This window comes from Biomphalaria glabrata, chromosome 16 (genome assembly GCF_947242115.1).
Source record: "Biomphalaria glabrata chromosome 16, xgBioGlab47.1, whole genome shotgun sequence".
Lineage (NCBI taxonomy): Eukaryota > Metazoa > Mollusca > Gastropoda > Planorbidae > Biomphalaria > Biomphalaria glabrata.
This window is the reverse complement of record NC_074726.1, coordinates 547,070-570,991: the sequence shown is the minus strand read 5'-3', so window position 1 is coordinate 570,991 and position 23,922 is coordinate 547,070. Positions and strand designations below refer to the sequence as shown.

The following is a 23,922-nucleotide window of genomic DNA, read 5'->3' as shown; positions in this document are numbered from 1 at the left end:
TATTGGATTTTTGTTGATATAGATCTAGATTATTCTAGATCTAGCCGATTCTAGCCATTATACTTTATATGCCTACCTTAATAACATGGATTTTTTGGAACAGTTTGGATTATTTAATACGCAAAGGTAAGGCACTTTTTTTAAAAAGAAGAAAATAGATTACCCGACAAAATGATACATGATAATCTGATGATGATACTGATAGTACTTTAATTTAGTAACATAATAAATGATAGATGAATAGATCTAAGATTCTAAGAGATGTACCATTAGTTTAGTATTACTAGTATTAGTAATATGAGTATGGCAGTGAATGTCAGTGTACACTGACTACGTTGATATTCAATGATATGTTCCCATTCCATGTTATCATGATCAGAATACCCCTTCTTTTCTGTGTTTTTTTAAATTATAATAAACGTACCTCATTTTAACGAACAATCTAACACTTTTTTTTTAAAGCCCGTCAGCCTCTCTTAGATTGAAAGTGCATGACCCTCTCTCTCTCTGTTTTGCTCAATGGAACAATTTTTTTTTTACCTGCGCATTGTAATTTCTCCCACTCATTAAACTTTTGACTTGATTTGGAAAGATCAGTTTCATATATAATGGGCCTCCGACACATACACGCTCTCATATTTTGGGCCTGTTAATGTTAGTAGCACTTATTTAGGCCTACTTATCTGCTGCTCACCCCCACCACCAACAAAATGTTGGTCCTTCGTACACATTCCCTTTCCCATTTCTTTATTTCACTTGATATTTTGTTTTCTAAATAAAATGTTTGTTTGTAAAATGTTTTACATGTTTCGGATGTTCCTTCAGAGTTGAAGATAGTTTACTTCCTAGTCCAAACCTCCCTCAGGACGACGGAGATTGGGAGCGGATTTGAACCCTCGACCATCGATAAATCCGAACGACAGTCCAGCGCGCAAACCGCACGACCAGGCAGCCATTCAAAAAGCAATATCAATTCGGTTTTATTCATTGTAATCGTTTATTTGACCCCATTTGAATGTAGCGAAATGACAATAGATCTAGATTATTACTCAGCACTGGCTGCCTAAACATCGTTTCCATCCTTACGCAGTGTAACGCAGGATGGTTGGGAATGGAGACAGGCTGGGCTTGAACCGTGACCTCCGTGCCGCTTGAACCCGGAACCAATAAAACCAACAAAAATCTATTCTTTATCCGATAACGTTTATTACTCACAGAGTCGCCTCTTCTGTCTAGAGCAGGCATGTCAAACTCGGCGTTCGGAGGCCGCATACCACTTTGCGTGCGGCCCGCTTAACCACCTAAAAATTATCGAAATAATGTTAAACTGTTACGCTGGAAAATAAGATATGACAAGCTACTTGAATTGAAAAATAGTATTTGTTAAACTGAACAACGAGAGTGAGTTGCAGTGAAAGCAATTTAAGCTACGGTTTGTCAAATTTAATTGCAAGCCATAGTACAACATTTAGTGAATGTGATTGTATGAAGGAGTGTCGTTAAAGCCGAAGTAATTTGTCCAGAAAAGGTGAAAGCATTCACAGAAATAGCGTTAACTAGGAACACTGTGGCAGATAGAATAAATGACATGTCAGTCAGATTGCGTGAACAATTAAAGATTTTGAATTATTTTTATTGGCTCTCCATGAGTCAACTGATGTAACGGGTGTAGCACAGTTGGTTATATTCATAAGGCCTGTGACAGCGTAAGACGCAATCATCTTCTTTTTTGAAGTAACGTCTGTATTATATAAGATAAGACAGGAATTTTGAGATACATGAGGTGCTACTTTAGCTCTGTTCTATGCATAACACCACAACAAGCGCGGATGTTTTGAGAAATAACAGGGATTGATATGACAGTACAATTTACTTGCTAGCTAGTCTAACAACGAATGGGGCACCAAACATGAAATGAAATGGTTTCGATGCAAAGTTACTTGCAAAAAAAAAAAAGAGAGACTGGTGCTAAGTTTAAATGTCCTCATTTTCAGTGCATCATTCACCAAAAAACATTCAGCGCAAAGAAATTAAAGTTCCAACATGTCATAAGACCGGTTTCAGTCACTCTTAATTTTATTCATGCCCGTAGTTTAAATCATCGCCGATTTTCAATGTTTCTGGATGGCATGGGACACGAATTGGATTGTGTTCTCTACTACACAGAAGTCCACTGGCTCTCATGTCATAAAGTATTGAAGAGATTTTTTTTGCACTGCGTGAGGAAATTGTATAGTTTCTGAACATGAAAGGTGAACCTGTTGAACATTTTCAAACTGACTAATGGGTCACAACTGCGTGTAATCATGTGAAGTGCTTACTAGCAAATTACGACTGTGGATAAACCAAATATGAAGAGGAAATCGTGTTCACTTCTCAACGTGTCAGGAACTAAACAGATTAAATGCGGCTACAACATTTCGTAAATATGTCTTACACCTGGAATCGTTAGTAGATGCTTTCAATGACCGTTTTCGTGACTTCGTTCCGTACGAGCAAGAATTTTCGTTGTTTGTATCTCCATTTTCATTTGATTCTGAAATTGCTGCTGGTAATGTGCAACTAGAGCTGATAGAATAGCAGATTCTTTGTTGAAATCGAAGTATATAGAATTGGCTGTGCCAAACTTTTACAGTTATTTACCCTGAACGGTATGTTGAATTGCGGAAATTTGCAGCCAGAATTCTTGCTGTTTGCAAGCACTTATCTCTGTGAGCAGTTCTTTGCCATAATGAAAGCTACAAAAGCACCTCACCGTTTGAGATTATCTCATCAATATTTGTCATCAGTGATGAAATTATCAGTAAAAAAAAAAATTCAACATGACATTAATAAGCTTGTATCCTATAAAAGATGTCAAGCATCAGAACATAGAAAATAATGCGTAATCATATTTTTAATTACCAAATAGTACTACACATTTAGCTGTCTAAGGGACAGGTATGCCATTAATTATTGTATTCCATTGTATTGTTTCTAATTTACATAAAACTAGTAGGCTGTTTTGCTGTTTTGTTTTTGGCTGTGGCCCCTCAGGTCATAGTAAGTTTTTATGCGGCCCATACACCTTAACGAGTTTGACATGCTTGGTCTAGAGTCTAGAGGATCTAATCTATTCAAGTGCTATTTGAGATGTTAACTTTAGTTAGAGTATTCGGTTAAATGTGTACATAAAAGAGAGGGGGTAGATATATAGCCTAATAGAGGAAGACCACAAAGAGGTTTAGTAGCGTTGCAAGGTAGCCTACGAGTGGGCCCAGGTATAAGAATATCTTGGTTGTCACCGCCTCCCCCAATAAGACGAATGTAGTGTGTGACAAAAAAATTGAATGTATTGGTGCATTTACCAAAAGAAATTTTAATGCAGTAGCAGTGTAGCCCCTTTTTTAAGACAAGGTAAGATAATTTTATTGATCCAATCAAATGTAAAATATAAATTCAGTTTGACTACAATTGACAACCTCAGCGTAACTACTTTACAAAAACAAAATGGATGAAAAATTCGAACAACATTCACTCATGAAACACATACACATTCACAACCAGCGCTTTATGAGTTTGACTTCTATGTACTTTAAAATAAGTAGGGCTAATTATATCAATTACGTTTGTTTCAATTAGGATTCCAGTAATAGTGTCTTTAAAGTCATGTTTGTACAATTTCTTAACAGAATTAAACGACTTAAAAAATGAAATGTTTCAAATGAATAAAGAAATGTTTTATGAGTTATATTTCCCAGTATACACATTTACATTCCTAAAACACTTCTAGGTGTAAAACTATTAAGCATTGCTACAAACTAGTATCTGATTCGACGTTCATTATTTTAACAGTAATTAAATCTAACATTAATCTAATAACATTTTTCTGGCCTTCTTAGAAGAAATGTCAGTAACTAGTGCTTTTGTCTGTTTCTCACCAAGTGAAGCCAACCTGCTCTTTGTCATACAAATTTGTAAATAACTTTTGTTCAATCGAAATGAAACTGGGCTTTTAACGACGAAAACGTTTTGACATTTTTGATGCCCATGAAATCTGTCGCGTATTTCAGAAACAATGACATCAATAGTTCGTTTGGATACGTTGATGTTGAGAGTCTTCTCTCGAATCTTGGAATTTTTTCTTCTTGTAATTAGTGGCAGGCTCATCAAATTGTCTTTTAACCTTCTGCAATTGTGTAGAGCAAAAAAAAATATTATTAACAGCCCAGCTACTTCAGCAGCCTCTTTTTTTTTTTACACTCTGAAAGTCATTTTTTAATAATTTACTTCAGTCAAGAGCCTCTTGAGTTGACTATCTGATGTATGTATTTCTCGCTGCTCGCTATCCAACATTTTTGACACAACATTGATTGCTCTTACAATATTGTACTAGACAATAGGCAGAACAAGATTAGAGAATGTTTCTTGTTGTCCTCAAAGTGCTGCAACTCGTTAATTACAGTTCTTTATTTATCAAACACAGCTGAAAGTCAGTTAAGATCTTTGAACTATTTGATGTGTAAGTGCTTTTTTTAAATTTTATTTTAAATACAGGAAAAAAAAAAGGAAAAAAATTGAGCTTAAAGAAAATTGAATAATAAGCTAAGAGGGGGCGCGGTGGCTGAGTGGTTAAGCGCTTCGCTTTCTGGGGTCCTGGGTGTCACGTCACGTGTGTCCATTAACGCACGACGTGTCCAAATAATGTCAACATTGGCAAGAGTGCAATGGGTCAGAAATAAGGGGAAGTAATTATAAAGAAATTTCTTAAGGCGCCACGAGAAAAGGGGTGCAGACAACTGGTTCGATGACATCGAGGTAACTCCAGCTTCCCATGGCCTCAATGTTGCATGCCGGTGAAAATGTCTGTTTTGGTAGCATTTATGCGAACAACGGGTAGTGAACCTCGCCTCTCTGTTGTAATAGGCCTACTTATTATATTATCCATACGTGCCCCTTCTCTTCATTTGTTGGGGGGGGGGGGGAGGAGGAAGCGGGGCAACAATCCAAGGTCCCTGGGAATTGGAATGTGTATCTGAATTCTGAATCTCATTGAGCTCACGGTTAGCTAAACTCTTTTATTTAAAATAAACTTGGTTGAGAAGACTGTCCATTCTTTTTAAGTAAATTACCATACAAAGAGAAACTTAAGGCCTCTATTTGTTACAGTGATTGATATTAATGTATTATAGCTTTTAAATAGTGCTATTTTCATGCTTACAGCATGCTCAGAGCCCTTTGGTCCAATCTCATTTGTGGACCAGTGGGGGGGGGGGGGGTATCTAGGAGTTGGTCTCGAACCTCGAGCCCCCTTCTAGGTAGCCAAGCCAAGTTCAAGCGCACTTGGCCTCTCGACCACGCTTCCCATATATATATAGCGAATATATATATATAGAATATAGAATGTATCTAAAGGCAGCACGGAAAACCAACTCCTAGATACCCCCTCCCCCGCCCCCCCCCCCCACCGGTCCACAAATGAGATTGGACCAAAAGCGCTCTGAGCATGCTATAAGCATAAAAGTAGCGCTATATAAAAGCTATAATAATAATATATTCGGATGAATTAATAAAGAGACCAACAACAGCGTTCTAAGACCAGTAGATGACATGTCCAATCACATACTAATTAACATTGGTTTGGTGGAGGTGTCGCATGATCTCGAGTTGGCCCCGCTACGAAGTCCTTCATAAATCACAGACTTTATTACCTTGAACAGTGTAGCGATGCGTTGATTTGAATCAAAATGAAACAAAAAATAGCAGAAAATAAGTAAGATAAAAAGCAACCATTGCTGGAGATGTGTGCAAAAAAATGTAGTAAAATTATATTTTGAAATATTGCCAATAAGAATAATCTTCGTTTAATTTGAACTTTTTAGAATGACATGTAGAGACAATGTTTCATTAGCCTCTTCCTCATAATTTATAAGAATCAGAACTTTCTAAAATGCATTATATAGATATGTAGAATTATTTATTTTTAAATATATTTACATTTATAGGTGGCCCACCTGATTTCTTTAGGTGTACGCGGACCGCTTAAAAGACTCCTCGGGCCGCTTGTGGCCCGCGGATTGTACTTTGCCCACCCCTGAGCTAGTTTAATCCGACCAGATATTTTGAATAATAATCAACTGGTCCCTCACTACTGTTTAATATGTCTATTACGAATTATTCTATGACAATTGTTGACGCAGCGTGGCAAAACAATAATGATTAATAACAGTCCTGTGGTAGAATTATATTTTGCGCATGAGTATTAGATTATTTTACAAACGAATCAATCGTTCTATCAGCATCTCTGCTTTACATCGCCATTCAAAGAAGTAGACTCCACAACACACAGATATCAGTCTTGTTATTAATCGCTCACATGTTATGATTAATTATTACGTTTAACAGTAGTATTTCGTGTTAGTTACATTGTTTTTCGCACGCCCATCTAACCGTTAGATTATGGATACATATTTGAAGCGTAAGCTGACATTTGAAGAAGAGCAAGAGTGTAATGGAAATAGTGACAGTGAGCTGAGACACGATGACGTAAGAGAGGCCATACAGCGTAGGACAAAATGACGTAAATATGCATCTGAATATTTTCACGTTGGATTTCTACCGTACAAAGGCAACAGCCGCAATGTGTCATGTGTCTCGGTGCGTTATCGAACGAAAGTTTGATATATCAGCTGCTTTAGAAATATACTGTTTGGCCATTCTAAGTATAATCAGGTCGCCTGCTGTGCAGTGCCCCGGAAGTGGTCGGGGTCTTCTAACACCGTAAGGTTTGTAAGAGTTGCTGAACTGACAAGACTTCAGGCTTAGCGTGTTCAATCCATGACCTCCGTGTCGAAGGCGCCGTTCAATCCGGCTTAACCTAGATCAGTGGTTCCCAAACTTTTTTGTCTCGTAGACCCCTTGCCATGTTTTCTGGTTTTCGGTAGATTGCAATTCACCAACAACATTTTTTATAAGTAATTTATAACAGTTGTAAGTCGAAGGGTAAATACGTAATTTAAAGCTAGTTAGTATATCTTTTATATTGATAAAATTCAAATTAAAATAAATCAAAATAACAATTGATATGTATTACTGGAACAACCAAGCATGTTGGAAACGTGTGTTGTTGTTTGTCGCAGGTTCATCATCCGTTGCTACGGATATTATGTTTCATAAAGGAATTTGTTGTACTATGAAGTAGTCCTTCAAACATTAAATATTAATTAATTTATTTATTTATTGGTCCTTAAGTACCACAGTAAAAGTTTTCGTAAGGAGCAGTTTCTCGTGTATTTCATCTTTCAAGTCTGGCTCAAATATTGGGTTCGCGGAACTATTTTCACAATCAGTAGAAGGGGCGAAGGTGAGAAACTGTCGTCTAAATCAGTATGCGTTGGGCGGGAGGGTCTCATTAGCCTGGGCTTGCAACCCACCTAGCAGAACGAAAACTGAATTCAAACTTCTGGTGCCTTGCAGATATAGGCCTACCCAAACATGGGAAATGTTTCGTCAAGCCGGTGACCTTTTGGCAGTTTGCTGCACACAGCGCTACATCCTGCCAGTGCCTGCGAGGCCGCTAATCCCAAACTGTTTATCTCGTTTGCAAAGAATTACATTATAGGCTTTTAATGTTATAACTCACACCACTAATGTGCCCTTAAACTGTATTGTTGCTTAAATAAATTCATTTAATACTATCAAATTTAGGTTTGTGTTAAAACAAGTTTTTAAAACTACTTTAACAGTAGGTAAAATCAGTGTTTTATCTTTAATGTTTTCGCTATTAGGCTATAAGTAAACAAATCTTGTAAGACGCTCACAAACCGTCATCTTCTCTCTATGTCTCATGTTGAAGAGAGATGTTGTGGGTCTATTTTGAACTTTTTCTTTGAGAATCTTTTTTTTTTTTCAAACCTTTATTTTTTTTATCAGGGTGACATCATCTCAAATGATCCTCCAACGTAATTGGTTTCATATCGTCATAAAAAGCCACTTAGGCAACCTCTTGTTTGATAAAGAAGGAATGAATCCCAATTTAAAATACATTCGGGCGTGTCAATCTTCGTGGTTTTGATTCCGTAGACTGTGGTAATTACGTTTCCAATAAGTTAAACAATCAGTTGTCAACTATTTTAAGTTTCGGAAATTTTCGCTCCAGCCTTGTGTCCTTGACATCAAATGTGACAGTCAACTTTCATCGCCTTTGTGGGCAGTCTTCTTAACCACTCAAGTGGAACCCTGCTCTTAGCATGTGTGTGTTGACCCGACGTTTTAGATTTGCAAAGAATGTGTGTCTCTAAGGTGCAAAACATTTAACGACAATATGAAACAAAACTTTAAAAAAAAAGACAGGTGTCTAGGTTTTTCTTGGTTCAGGCCGCAAGGAAAAGATTTCTAGGTTCATAAATCGGAGATTTGGGGAATTTTTATAGCAACAAGAAAATGCGAGCGGCGATATTATGTGCTACCGAGCTATTCACGATAAGAGCCATTTTCCGGCGAATGGGTTAAAGTGTTTGCTGGCAGTTGTGGGGAAAATGTGGCTTGAAGTAAGAATGCAGTTAAAACAATGACAAGGCGAGTTTGAAAAAAAAAAGGGGGGGGGGAGGGTATCGCTTTAAAATTTACGAATATAGCATAGCAACTCCGCTCTTGGTATTTGTTCGCGATATATGTCAGGATTCCGTGTAAATATTTTGGCTCACATGACCCCCCGACCAAACTGCTTTGCTGCTAACAGCTAAACAAGAGACCTTGGAGAGGGCCTAATTGTACGGAGGCCATATGTTCCATGAGGAAGACAAAGGATAATGTTGAATTAGTTATGAATGAATGAGGGGCAGAAAGATTCCACTGAACATTTAATACGATGACTGTTCAAAGTGAAGAATGATCTGTAAATAATGTGACAAGAGATTGCAACACACATTCATATCATTTATAGTACACGTGCGGGTCGTGCGTATCTCAGTAATACTATCCCTTAATTAACATGAACCCGTATTACGTCGCCTATCGGCCAAGCCCCAACATTGCTAGCTTAGCGATATTTCCACTCTGGCTCTCTGAACCAGCACCTATCAGTACTTGCAAACGGAATGAATTATTTACACAGCGACGAGCCGAGGCGAGCAGTTAAACAACGAAGTTCAGCACCAAGCCCCAAAGACGGGAAAAAGAAGGACGTCATCAAACACACAGCAACCAAGAGGGGTCACCAAATTGAATGCACACACACACATAGACAAGAATTCGTGCTCACAGAATAGAGCCTACTCATCAGCGACAAAATGTAGAACTTAGCCGAAATGAGGAGCCATCACTGGCGAAGACCTGCTCCAGTTAGTTCAGTCATCATAAAGATTTATATGGCTCCCAAGCTGAAAAAAGAAGATTGGTCATCAGAAATAGACCTTTTTATCTCTTGCACTTGAAATGAGATTGTAACATTTTAACTTTGAGTGTGTCCATGAAATCTGTCATTAATTAATAATTTACATGCATATGTATTTATCACATCAAATCATCATTAGATTTAATTCCATTCTAATTCTGTGTGGCTCTTACTTTAACAAGCTATGCACAAGTTATGTCGTCGTGTTGAAATTGTGTAACTTAAGGTCACTATGATCCCGCGGTGGTATGTGTTGTTCACATCTGACAAAGAGAATTGCCAACTCGATATCGGACTTTTTGTTTTCACTTGCAATAACGTTTTGGTCTTAGCTTAGGTTACTACAATTGAGTTGTTCCATTGCAAGTCAAAAGCCTAGGTCAGTGATCATAAAAACATGCTGGAGGTGAACAAAAAAGTGGGTTCCAGAGAGAGAGAGAGAGAAGAAAGGAAAGAGAATGATAGCGATCCGTTCCGATTCAGTGTAACAGATACTGGTATTGACTTCCAAAAATAGGTGGATGGTTGAAATGCGTCCAGTTTATTAGAAGTTTAAAAGGAGAGAATGTTCCGGCATAAATAGACAATCACAGTCACAGGTCGGTGTGTAATACTAGTTAAAAGATATTTACACTAATTAATTATTGCATAGGCTAACCAGCTATAAGCCTGTAGAATGAAAGTTTTCAATGATATGTTTTTGGAAAGTAATATTGTCTCCTAAATTACGTGGCATTGGTGTGTCCTAGTTGAGTTAGAGAGTATGTTAGCTTTGGTAGATTATATTGTGCATTGTTTTTAGCGACGGTTAAAGGAGTGACAGTGACGTAGTCAGACAGACGAATAACGCAGGAGAATAGGCGAACAAGGAAGAACGATGTGGCGATAGCTTAGAAGATGGTTGATTAGAATTAGAGATATTTAAATAACGACGGATAAGTAGACAAGACAGGCATCCCAAGTGTTAATGAATGCATCATTTATAGTAGTAGAAAGTCTTGAGTACGTTCATCTTATTAATTGTAATGTTCTTTGGCTAATGTACAATAGTTGATGAAATAGTAGTGGATTTGCATAACACCCAAGATACTAGCCAGAACAGCATGTGTGGATTCGGAGGAGTCTATCTATAGGGAGGAGGACCACCACTAGGGAGCAAAATATCGATATTTAAAATTAAAAAATCGAACTTTTTTTTATTTCATTATTTGAAAGTTTATCCATTTATCTACAAGTTTTGAACATTGAAATATGTAATTTTTAACTTTAAATATTGTTTTTAGTCATTTTTCTAGAGCATGTATAATGTTTATTTCATCTAATTCCGAATCTACATGTAAATAATACCCTTGGTAACGCATTGAATACTTTTGAGTAGTCATATTCGACCTAGGCATATTTGGCATCAATGAAACCGTCGTTTCCTGCACTTTCCTAAAATCTCCGAAATAATATAAATAGCGTTTCGGCTTTGAACGGAAACCCGTGGTCACCGAGAGTGTAAAATATATTTATTTATAGTATCTTATTATTTCCGACAAAATGATTGGTCGGCATTGGGCTTCCGCCCCTATCGACATTAGTTTGAACATAAACAAAACAAGGTTGTTTACGTTTCATTGATGATATAGTTTTAGATGCTCTACCTGTCGACTTATTATTAAACTTCTAAATCTAGATCTAGCATGAAAACTAAAAAGAATAGACCTTAGTCTAGATTCGTCATTCTAGATCTAGACATTATAAGACTATTAGCCATAATTAGCCGGCAGGCTAGGCTGAGATGAGGCCCTATTGACATCGCTATTATTAATTATTACTTATAGTATTATTGATTATTCATTCATAATATTCCCATCAACTAGATCTAAACAAAAACATCCTTACCACATGATAACTGGTGCCTCTCAATCAAGTAGGCCTAAAGCCTATCAAAGCTTGCAATACACATGTGATCTAGATCTAGCTGGATTATCAACAGTTTCACTACTACAAGATCTGATCTAGACTTAGACCTAGATTCTAGATAATAACTAACTTACTAAGTAATAGTTAATACTAATTTTCTTCTCTACAAGTTCTAGTCTAGTTACCACTTTGACATTCACTTTGGAAACAAGACTCAACTCCCCAGGTAAAATAATTTTTATTATTGAAATAGATCTAGATCTAACTATTCTAACTTTCGATATAAATGTTATCACTATTGTAGAAAAAACAAACATCAACAATGGATCTATTTTTTTTTACTGTACATAGGGCTGGGCTAATTCTAGACTATATTATACAATACAATACTTAAATTTATGGATATAGATAAATAAAAAAAGAAATCACATTGTATTTCTTTGATATTATTAAAACTTATATTTTTTTTTTAGAAAAACTATTTTAAAAAAATAATTCTTCTGACTTTACAATCTTTTTTTTAATTTTTATTTTAAAGGTTCTTCGGCATTGATGCAATCAACTGAAATTTTATGGAAAAGATCAGGGCAGAAGTTTACACAGAGATAAACAACCTTGTCTGATGGAAACACCAGGTTGTTTTTGAGAGTTTTATTAACAGATCTGAGCCCAGGTATTGTCGTAAAACAGAACAATTCGTCGGCCTTACAGGTTTCGAACTACTTGGTTCTCTCCGCAGCCATGTTTTATTCTGAAGTAAGGATAGGTAGAATTGATTTACCTTGCGTTTAATGTTTTCAAACCCAATTCAATACTTAAATGATCCAGCGATAAACACAAAAATAAATGACTTGTACGAATAGAATAGCGACTTACATTTAAGTATTATCCTTGAATAAATAAAACACAATGATGATAATAATCCACCATAGCTGGGCCTGTCTTATATAAGTAGAGTCCCTAGGCGATGTGATTTGGTGGCCCCAAATAAAATAGAGGCTAGTCTCAAACTAAACTTTCCAGAGAGATATTACTTTCTTTAGTCTAGTCTTGTAATCGTTCTCATCTCTTAAATGATTTCCACTACCGGTAGCCTACTTCCACCACACCTTGGCCTTTGATGATAAGTTATCAGCGGCATGGTCATAATTATTCTAATCGTTCTCCTCTCTCAAAAGATTTCCACTACTTCCATCACACTTTTGCTTTTGATCATTACGTCATGTATATCCCTTACAACCACAAGAAGCCCTGTAGCTAAGTACACATCCAGATGTACAACTCATCAAGAATGTGAAGTGGAAGAGGAAACACTATAAATGCATTTATAACAAAAAATATTTAAAAGCATTTAAAATAATCATATTTATATATTAGATGAAATGAGGGCTTAAAGCCAAAGCCTTAACTGCACATTTAAACAATGAATAACAAAAAAATATTTAATTAGGGATGAAATTATCGGTCACCATTTTTTGTACCGGTATGTTATTCATTATTTATTATTTCTTTATGTTGCAGATTCCTTAAATAAGCCAACATGTGAGATAAATGGTTGAAGCAATGAAAAGAGGGAAAGGATGGACCCCTGATGGGTATGACTTTGTGGACAGCACACATTTTATTGATGCAAACTTTGATGATATAATGAAAAATCTGAAACCCTCAGCTATTCCTACTTAATGTAGAAAATGTTAATTTTAGACTTCTATGTGAGTTTGAATTGGTTTTACATTTAACTATTTTAAAAAAATGACTGCTCATGTATCCCAGTATAGTATTTGAAGCAAAGTAGAAATAACAGCAAGTATTTTCAGCATTGTCTAAATAAATGTTTGACTAGTATAATGAAATAACAACTGACATGAACTGATCTAGACTGACTTTAACTTACAACTGAGTTACTTTTACCTATCCCTTAGTTTGTAAGACTGTTGCGGCACCATGCAAGATTTGTCAATCATCTTTCTCCATTCCTCTCTGTCTTTTGCCTTAGTTAGAACCTCTTTCAATGGAAGTACCGTCCATTCTTTTATGTTGTCCTCCCATCGCTTTCTCTGTCTGCCTCTTCTTCTTTTTCCTGGTACTGTTCCCTGGTCTTTGCAAACCCCTAAGAGGCATTCAATATGGTAAATCAAAATGCACTGTTAGATTTAATATATTATTGTACTTATGTATATTTTATACATTTAGTGATATTGATATTCATATCTTGGACTTCATCTAAACAACAAAATGAATTCCAATTGTATATGTGATATTTTATTTTTTGTCATATTTTCATTATTAATTAAATCACTATCTGTATTTTTTCTGTCAATGCTATAGAATTAGAGATATACTTATGGTATCTGAATGAAAGCTTGCTTATCTAATTTTAATATATACTCCAGAATTTACTGTTATGCCTGAAAGGATTTTGTATTGCTAACAATTATTATTTTTCAGTGTCATAACGATGCAGCTTCCTGGCCAGTTAAAAAGAAGGAAAAATAAAGTCTTAAGGTGAAAGAAGAAATTGTACAATTCAAAGAGACTTCTGATATATTATAAAAAGAAAGTTCAATGTTTACGAGAGGAGTTATAGAAAAGCCAACCTCACCTAAAACAGTTATGATGGTAAATGTATTAACTCTTTAGTTTAGTGATAAGAATATATAATAATTCGCATAACAATAATAATTATTCATGTCCATGTGGCACTCTTTTTATTTGTTTGGCAATAGTTATAGATAACATTTAGATCAACTGGTCTAAGATGGATCCCAATTTAACATTTAATATATGATTTTAAAAATATATTTATGCTTTCCAGATTTATCTTTACATCTGTTTGAGGAGCCTACAGGAAATGCAAATTATACAGATGAAAAAATATCCTTCACAATAACATTGCACTTTTACAGTCCTAATGCATATGAGTTTCTTTCTACCACGTTTAACCTGCCTTCAACCAGAACACTAAAAAGATGTATGTGTTGCTCATTAGTATTTGTCTTTTATAATTCTATGATATAACTGGATGATCACCTGGGATGAACAAATGCATGTTGTGATGGATCACCTGGGATGAACAAATGAATGCTGTAATGAATCACCAGGGATGAACAAATGTATGCTGTGATGAATCACCAGGGATGAACATATACTTGTCTAGAATCTCTTGAAACTTGAGGCTCTAGGAAATTATAATAATTATAAGAAGAATTACAATATTAGAGCAAAGGTTTATTTTAGCTCATATTATTAAAAAAGTAAGTTCCCCTTTCAGACCATGATGTCTATAGTGCAAATGATGTAAAGGTCATCTGTTTCTGTGGCCTATGGTTAGCTAAAGTCATGTGACCAGCACAATAGCCGTCATTACTTTTCCCCAACTAATGTCAGGTACCCATTAGATCTGGGTTGACTAAGAGGGGCCTTAAAGATCCTGAAAGTAAAAATTTCAGTCTTCTAGGATTTGAACCTGGGACCTGTGTTCATAAGCCAAGTGCTTTACCACTCCCCACTGTGCCTCTCATATTATTAGTTAGGCTTTAAAAATTTCTTCATTGGAACTGAAAACTTGGTGATTCAAAGATATAACTATACTTGTTTACTTGTTTAATTAGTTAATTAAAGTGTTTCAATTTCACTTTGTTTATTATCTTCTGTAGATTATTCATTATTGAGTAGGTCTATTTAGGAAAAAAATCCACTAGATTCAACCAATTCAGTGAAGCATTTCATGACACTTTTAGCTATTAAACAAATCAACTTACTTGCACCTGGTTAGAAACAGAAGTAGGCCACCAATTTCCTTCATATTGCATGAAGGGCTAAGGATTCTTGGCCAAGGCATAATATTTTAATCATGATGATATGAAGGATTTGAACACAGGTTATTATAATAACAACATTAGTGTAAGTCAAGTTTACTATAGCCAACTTAATGAAATTATGCGAAAAGTATCTTAATCTAGTTATTATTCCATAGGATGTTGGCAAGTTTACCTTCATCTATTTCAGTCATGATTGCCTTTATATGTGGACAAATAAGCCTATACAGTATTTCCAAGAATGAGAACTTTGCAGGGTAGAGTCATTTGACTTACAAGGTGAAGGTTTTTTATATTAAATTTATGGATGTTTTTTTTTGCAAAGCAAAATAACTTCAGGTTGTATAGACATACTCAAAAGAAATAATTTTTTTTGCAAGTGACCTTAAAACTTAAAATAAATAAATTATGGCTTTTATTGGTAGTGTTTAAAGTTAAATACTTTGAAAGCTGATCACTAGTTAAGATGTTTAAGTTTACAAGATGATAGATATATTAAATTAGCTAGATGATATTAAATTTACTAGATTTTACAGGAATTAATTTATTCCCAAATGTACTTTAAAATATTTTATTTGCTGACCAAAGACTTTTTTTTCAGCCTCTTAGAGACCACTGGGACATTGTTCTGGGCCGCCTTTGGTATGGGGAACTCTCAGGCACCAGCTATTAAAGAAGAAACAAATAGCAGTCAGGTTAATGGTGACTCAGAGATAAAAGACAGTGTGCTGCTGAAAGTCATTGAGGTGGTTGGCTACCCCGTTTTGTATGGAGTTTACATTCTTGATGCTGTCATGGTCCTGATCAACTTGTTCATTGCTATGATGAATTTGAAGACATTTAGGTTTGTTTCATGTTATGTTAATCATTAAGTTAAAACTATTTATATATCCCATTTCATTCAAATACTCTTTACCTATCAATTCATCGGAGAGGACCTTTTTGTAGTTTGTTTTACATGTTAATTCAGGTTTGATGATTATTACATCCTAGTCCAAACCTTCTGCAGGAGGCAGGGTTTGAACATATCAGTAGGACAGTATAGAGTGTATGCTTCATTAATAGAAAATCATTCAAAGTTGTGGGGTGAAAGTCTCTGATGATTAAATATAACATCATCTATCTATTTCCTTTAGAAGTGTTCAGTGCATTTATGAAAAAAAAAAAGATTCCTCTGAACCTTTGCACTGTTATCAGCAGTAGAAATCTTGGCTATCTTGGACATGTTCATGGAATGCCACATGGTTGACTTCCTCAAGACATTTTGTATGGTGATCTATTAGAAGTCAGGAGAGCCTTGGGTCACCCTTTACTTCTAACTATCTCAACATTTCAGCACTACTTCTAACTATCTCAACATGCCAACTTTGGATGAAGGAATGATTCCTTGCCAAGGCTGATTTGTTACAAAGCAATATATAAAAATCCAAACCTATCAAAGTGGGAATCAAAACTATGGCTTATGAAGCAAATAATAATAATGGCAATGTCATTGCTATATCAGCATAGAAATTCAACACAGGCAAAACAAAGAATGTGATTCCAGAATTGATATGTCGTTCTTAGCTTTGTTCTAAGGCTGTTAGCCACTTGATAAACAAAAATAATATTGTATACATGGACAGATTTTATAACAGTCCCACTGTTTGACACTTTAGCCAATGATTATGGAATATTTGCTGATGGAACTCCAATGGCTTTAAAAAACTGACAAAGTTGAAGAAAAAGCAGAGAAGTCAATCTGAATTGATCTATCATGGCAATAGAGTAAGTCTTATTCTGGATGGAGAAATGACCCATTCATCTGTTCACACCACAATCCAGGCAATAATCTTATTCCATATGCTAGGCCAAATTCCTACAAGTGCTCTTTCTTCCCTAGTTTGAATATAGAATGGGCTGCCTGAATCAGCCAGGAAAACCAGTGACTTAGCAGAGTTTAATTCACTAATTAACATGCATGACTAGATTGACACATGAAATGCATAGAACATAATTATATTCTTTTTTGAAGCAACATCAGCAATCTATAAGATATGAGGCCTTTTTAGGATGGACCAAAAAGCCATTCATTTTAGTTTTTCATCCAACACAAATGGGGACCCTAAAAAAGAAGAACTAAAGATGGAATATCTGTGGATGTGCTAAAACCATTGCTCTTTATTGACTTCACCAAATACATGGTTTTGATGTCAACAACCAGGTTTGCAAAAATGACTCTTTCATCCTTTTCAAAAGAAAAGATAAACTGGGTACTTTATATTTATAAACAACTCTTGACAAAAAATTGAAACATATTTGGAAAATTGGTAGGCCAGTGATTCCACTTTCACATGGATAAGCAATTGTGGAAAAATGATTTTCTATTAAGAACTAGAGAATTGCAACTTGGCAGAGAAAACACTGGACTCGGAGAATCGTCATAGACAGCTTTTGAGGATTCTCAAAACTTAGTGACTTTGTTATTAGACCAAAAAGTTTTATTCTGCTGGAAATGTTCATGGAAGATGTACTCTGTATTTGATGAGCCGAGAAAGAAATGTGAATAAGACCAAAGGGGAGTAAAGAGAACCAACAGTAGAGATGATGCAGTGATGCAACTGAACAATAGATAATGAGTCCTCTATTTGGGAACCCTCAACTAAAAAAAAACATTATTAAGAAACTAGAATACACAAGATAGAGCAGTGAGATTCCGAACTAACAAATATTCACATTTGATTATAGTTAGACCTCTAGTAAAATTATTAAATTTAGAGATCCTTCAGGACAGAAGACTTCAAAAGTAAAGTAGCAATTATACAAAAAACATTAAACTATAAACTTCAAATACAAAAACAAAACTTAAAAAAATACTTAGAAAGACACAAAGATAAAGGAACATTCCTCATCCCATATGCTAGAAGACATTTATACTCCTTCTTCTCTAGTGCTATTAGCGCATGGAATGGGTTGCCTGAGTCAGCTAGAAAAAACGTGTGAATTGGCAGAGTTTAAGTCATTGATTAACTTGCATGACTAGATTGACCCTTGAGACACCCATAGGATGTAATAATCTTGGATAAGAAGATGAGATACTGCAAAAAGATGGCAATAGACTGGGGGCTGTGAAAGCTCTTAGTTTATTTCATTTGCCAATGAACAGTCTAAGAAAGAGTGAAGGAGTCCAAATCAGTGGAAACACAGTCTGAATTAAAAAACATGGGTTTAATTGTTTAGATTGGTTTATATTTGTATCAAACTGGTTGTTATTATTTTGATTTTGTTGAATTTTCTGTTTTAACTTGATGATTTCTCACTTTGATATTGTCTGTAATATTCTTCACCTATCTCTTAGTTTGTTGGGGCATCTTACAAGATTTGTAGATCTTCTTTTGGGGTGTTATTCAGGAAGTCTAACTTGCATCTGGTCACAGCTATGTGATGGGGATGGTTCTGAGGTCCAAGGTTTGAGTCCTCCTTAAGACTTATCTATGTTTTACTACAGTTTCTTCACCTTCTTCTCCCTGGGTGCTGCTATTATGTTTGATGTCATGTTTATTTCATCAATAGTCAAAGTAAGAAGTATTAGGGCCTGATATTGATTAGTTCTATACCTACTATTATTTAGTCATAGTAAAAAGTATTTGGACTTAATAGTGTTTAGTTTTGTTTCACTTTCAAATAGAATAGTTACTTATTCAAATTCATTTGTTAAGGTATGAAAGAGTTGAAAAAAACATGTAAATCTTTTTTTTTTAATGCTTTTGATATAGTGCATATTTTATGCTTAGAGCATACTTATTTTGCTATGGCCCAATCTCCTTTTGTTGACTATTGGGGGAAGGGAACACATGGGAGGTTTACATGCTGTCTTTGGGCTTTCAGAAAACAACTCTGCTCGAGTCAGGATTCAAAATCGAGCCCCCATGGTAAGTGGCTAAGCTGTAGCCAAGCAGTGTAGGCCCACCTCTCAGCCACACATGCCACAAATTTTGTGAATGAAAATGGGAAAATGGAACCTGCATCTGACAATGTTATTATAGAAACTCTTTTAGAAAATACTTTTTACTATGACTATGGGTGGCTGCCTGGATGTGCAGAATGCACGCTGGACTGTTGTTTGGACTTGTTGATGGTCCTGGATTCATACCTTGCCCTTCCCTATCGTCCTCTGAGATGTTTGGATGAGGAAATAAATATTATCTTCAACTTTGAAGGAACATTTGAAACATGTAAAACATTTTACAAACTATCATCTCTATTTTAAAAATGGCCTCGTTCTTAAATAGGGCACTTGCTAACATTGGATACTGAAGAAGTTACAGTGCTACTACTGCAGCCTTGAGTTCAAATCACAGTATAGAATGCAATTTTTATTTAGGGCTTCAGGATGTTTCCAACCATGAGTTATGGATACATGGATGGCTGCCTGGTCGTGCGGTTTGTGCGCTGAACTGTCGTTTGGATTTGTCGAGGGTTCAAACCCTGCCCACTCCCATCCCCCGTCGTCCTGCAGGAGGTTTGGACTAGGAAGTAAACTATCTTCAACTCTGAAGGAACATCCGAAACAATGTAAAACATTTTACAAAAACATTAACATCATTTTGGGATATTATCTTTCCTGAACAAAAAATCCTTATTCTATTAATTTTTTACTGTTCGGCTTAAAAGTTTTTAGGATAAGAAGAGCTGAGTCTGAATCTGGGACTATCAAGTTGACCACCATTTCTGAAAGTTAATTTAATTTTTTATTTAACTTACATTGTGATACCATGCAGTGTTAACTTGATGTGAATAGAACTGATGTAGGTCAGTGAGTTCAGCAATACAAACTTAACCAGCAGAAATAACTGGAATATAATGGCAAAGTTCCCCTTTCAGACCTTGCGATCTACAGTGTCAAGGCTCTTTTTCTTCTCTAATATATGTATGTGTACTTCAATGCTGATTACTAAATGTACCCAATTCCTGGCAATAATGACACATATAATGACAGAATAAAGTGTTGAGGAGATGGAGCGTTGAGGAGATGGAGCATTGAGGAGATGGAGTGTTGAGGAGATGGAGCGTTGAGGAGATGGAGCATTGAGGAGATGGAGTGTTGAGGAGATGGAGTGTTGAGGAGATAGAGTGTTGAGGAGATGGAGTATTGAGGAGATGGAGTGTTGAGGAGATGGAGTGTTGAGGAGATAGAGTGTTGAGGAGATGGAGTATTGAGATGGAGTGTTGAGGAGATGGAGTATTGAGATGGAGTGTTGAGGAGATAGAGTGTGGAGATGGAGTGTTGAGGAGATGGAGTGTTGAGGAGATGGAGTGTTGAGGAGATGGAGTATTGAGATGGAGTGTTGAGGAGATGGAGTATTGAGATGGAGTGTTGAGGAGATGGAGTATTGAGATGGAGTGTTGAGGAGATGGAGTATTGAGATGGAGTGTTGAGGAGATGAAGTATTGAGATGAAGTGTTAATATGGAGTGTTAAGACAGGGTGTTGAGGAGATGGAGTGTTGAGGAGATGGAGTGTTAAGGAGATGGAGTGTTGAGATGGAGTGTTGAGGAGATGGAGTATTGAGGAGATGGAGTGTTGAGAGATGGAGTGTTGAGATGGAGTGTTGAGGAGATGGAGCATTGAGGAGATGGAGTGTTGAGGAGATGGAGTATTTAAGGAAACAGGAAACTTGTTCTATTCTAAAGTCACTAAAAGAAAGCCTTTACATTTATTTTGTTTAGTTTTGTAATTATTTTTTCTTTTTTGTTAAAAAAATTTTAACAGAATTTTTTAAATACTCATTTGGGAATCAACTGTGAAATTTATTAACTGGCATATAGGCTAATTGATTCATACTATTTGATATCTATCTTGTAATTTTGCTTTCCTCTGCTATGCTGTTTTTTTTATTTACACATTTTATCTTATATTGTTTGAGATCTATCTGTGATCTATATTATCTTGTTTAAGATCTATCTGATCTAATTTGTGATCTACCTTGTTTGAGATCTAAATGATCTAATTTGTGATCTATATTATCTTTTTATGAGATCATTATTTTCATATTTGAGATCTCTCTTAGCTTTTGCAAATAGAATTTCAAGAGATGATGATATTTATATTAAGCCCTTCTTGCATTTATTTATTCCAGAATGTCCAAAAGATTAGTCAGCTAAGGAGCCTAAAATGTTAGCCTGTTTACAAATATGAGATCTTCCTTGACTACACAAGTACCTTACAAAAGAAGGCTACTCACTTGTGTTTGGATATGTCAGCTGTTTTGGTAATAAATCAAGTGTTGTTTTTTCTACTATCTCTAATGTTTGTAGGTTCTAAAGTTAGAAAGTGTTGTTTTTTAATGCCACATTGCCTGTCAATTCTGTTTAGTTTTTATTTATTCTTTTTTTTTTATACAGTCCCTGTGGCCCTTTTCAAGCATGACAGATTCTATTCTAAGCAGCTTTTTTCTCTGGAAATTTTTCAACCACGGAAGCTGTGAGGGATATCTGAAATCCATTGCTTACTTGTCTAGAAAGACTTCCATCGATTGAGTGATAAAAGATTAAGTTTACACAACTTTTAGTAGTCACCACATAACACTTAACATTTTGATGCTCAAGACAATACTGCTCATGAATGGTTTATTTTTCTTTATGCTGAGAGTGTCCAAGAAAGATAAGGTCAAAGGTTAATTGGACAAACAATAAACTTAGTCTTTGAATCTGAAATTGTAGAACTTGTAGAGAAAAAAAACAACTTAGTGTTGTTGTTAATTTACCAGGTACCAGGTACCTACTATTCATTTACTTTGACTGTTGACTTTAAGTTAGAAATTAAGGAAAGATTTCTTTGAGCTATATTTGTCAATGACCATAGGCATTAAGAGAGTTGACACCTCATTTAACTTTTCAACAAGATGATGTCTTAAAAAAATTAAGAGCTTTTGATGGAATTCTGTGGTTGAATAACATAAGGAATAATCACAGGATTCCATCAAAATCATTGCAATTTGAACATTGTTGGTAGTGTCAATGTTATTAAGTTTTTTAGTTCTTGGTGTTACTACATTATTCATTTTCTAGTGACCAGGCAGTGTTTTATACCATGAATGAATATGTTGTAAGAGGTTTAAGGTATACCACTCAATCAATAATATCTTTGACAATAAAATATTTTGATCAAGTTTATATTTTTGGAACAGAATATGCTAATGTGTTAAATGTACATTTTTCTTTTTTTATGGAATAACAACTGATATTTAGTTTTATCCCTTTGTATCTTTCTACAGTAGATGCACTGTCATACTACATAGAAATTAAAAAAAATTATAATAACTTCTAATCAAATTGTCTCATTTTTAAAATCAAATATCTAAATGAATCATGCTACTTTGATTCTACACAATCTACAGGACTACCAATGTACATTAGTTTTGAACAAAAAGTTGCTAACTTTAAATAATTGATTAACTCATTTTGATATTTATGTATACCTTGTAATAAAAGTGGCATTCATTTTACAATTTCATTTTTTTTTTATTGTAACTGGTCTGTGTTAATTTCTTTTTTTTTTTTCAAATTACTTTGTATTGCCTATATGGGGAAATGGTATTTCTGGTGTTTCTTTGCTCAGCAAAAACAAATCAGGATTTGAACTCAAGCCCCCTTGACAGTGGTTTATGCCAGATATCCAGCATTTCATGCAGTTTGTAGGCCAAATTTAATACTCACAGTGCCCCAGTGCAGGTAGAAAGAGGAAACCTTGCCACATTAATGTTTGCTGCTCCAGACTTGCTGCTCTCTATCTCAACTGATCTAGGAAGCACTACAGCTGGGTTTCAGTCCACTGCATTGGCTAGAGAGGATTTCAGTCTCTCAGGCTGCAAAATGAAGTCTGATGTGATTTTATTCTTTAAAAGTTGTATGGATGTCTTTAAGCTACATAACTTATCCTAGTCCAATGTGTTGATTGACATAGTTACCAGGTACTGGTACTAAAAAAATTGCCGCTTTTATCCTCCCCTTCCAGCAACCCTTAGATCTAGTTTTTCTAAATTTCTAGTAGTTTAATAGTGCTTTTCCATATGTCATTAAAAAGTTATGTTAAAAGTTAACAGGTTTCTTTAGCTAATTGCTTTGTAACAATATTTGTTTTTGAGCAAATTTTTAGCAAATCTCAAACTTTGATCTGATTCTATGGCCTCCTTCAGTCACAAAGCTGCTATGGATCATCTCATTTTCCAAACATTAGCTATGAATCATTTTCCTGACATTAGTTGTGGTTGCAATGATGTCACCCACACAGCTATATATTTGAAAGAATGGAATATGCCAATACAGTTTGGGATCAATGGCATCGTAGGCTCTGCCTGGGAGTAGCACTGTATGCTGCTAACTGAATGGTTGACTCCTGATTTTTCCTCAAAGGCTTTCCCATGTTGGTTTTAGCTGCAGACTTTGCAATCTGTAGGGCAGATGATATAAAGGTCATCTGTTTTTGCATCCCATGGTCTGCACTATGACCAACTGTCTTTACCTTTCCCTAACAAATGCCAGGAACCCATTAGAACCAGGTGTACTCAAAGGTGCCTAATAGTCCTAAAATTAAAAATCCCAGTCTTCAAACCCTGGACCCATGTTTGGAAGCCAAGTATTTCACCGCTCAGTCACCTCACCTCCAAGTGAATTATATAGAAGCTTTTCACTGTTTGCTCAACTTTCATTCTACAACTAAAGCAAGGTAATTATGTATTGTTAGGGACAGGGGTGGTCTCAATGCTGTCTGGAATGATTCAAGAGAATATTAGTATTATGTTAGCATGGCAGGGCCCAAGGTCATGTCTAGCCTGCACTAACA

The 23,922-nt window shown here is 35.5% G+C and overlaps 2 long non-coding RNA genes across 5 annotated transcripts; both read left to right on the top strand.

Annotated features, from left to right (window-relative positions):
* The first annotated feature begins 58 nt into the window (after positions 1 to 58).
* Positions 59 to 12,954, top strand: LOC129923463 (uncharacterized). Of its 3 annotated transcripts, XR_008775391.1 has the most exons (4): positions 59 to 126; positions 11,452 to 11,507; positions 11,820 to 12,037; positions 12,803 to 12,954. It is a non-coding gene; the product is annotated as an uncharacterized LOC129923463 (long non-coding RNA). The 3 variants fall into 3 exon arrangements; XR_008775392.1 differs by lacking the exon at positions 11,452 to 11,507 and having other exon boundaries at positions 104 to 126; XR_008775390.1 differs by lacking the exon at positions 59 to 126 and having other exon boundaries at positions 11,177 to 11,507.
* Positions 12,955 to 13,534: 580 nt separating this feature from the next.
* LOC129923464 (uncharacterized) lies at positions 13,535 to 23,179 on the top strand. Of its 2 annotated transcripts, none has more exons than XR_008775394.1 (6): positions 13,535 to 13,900; positions 14,097 to 14,252; positions 15,258 to 15,378; positions 15,701 to 15,943; positions 21,218 to 21,349; positions 21,483 to 23,179. It is a non-coding gene; the product is annotated as an uncharacterized LOC129923464 (long non-coding RNA). The 2 variants fall into 2 exon arrangements; XR_008775393.1 differs by having other exon boundaries at positions 13,539 to 13,900; positions 15,290 to 15,378.
* The last annotated feature ends 743 nt before the right edge of the window (positions 23,180 to 23,922 follow it).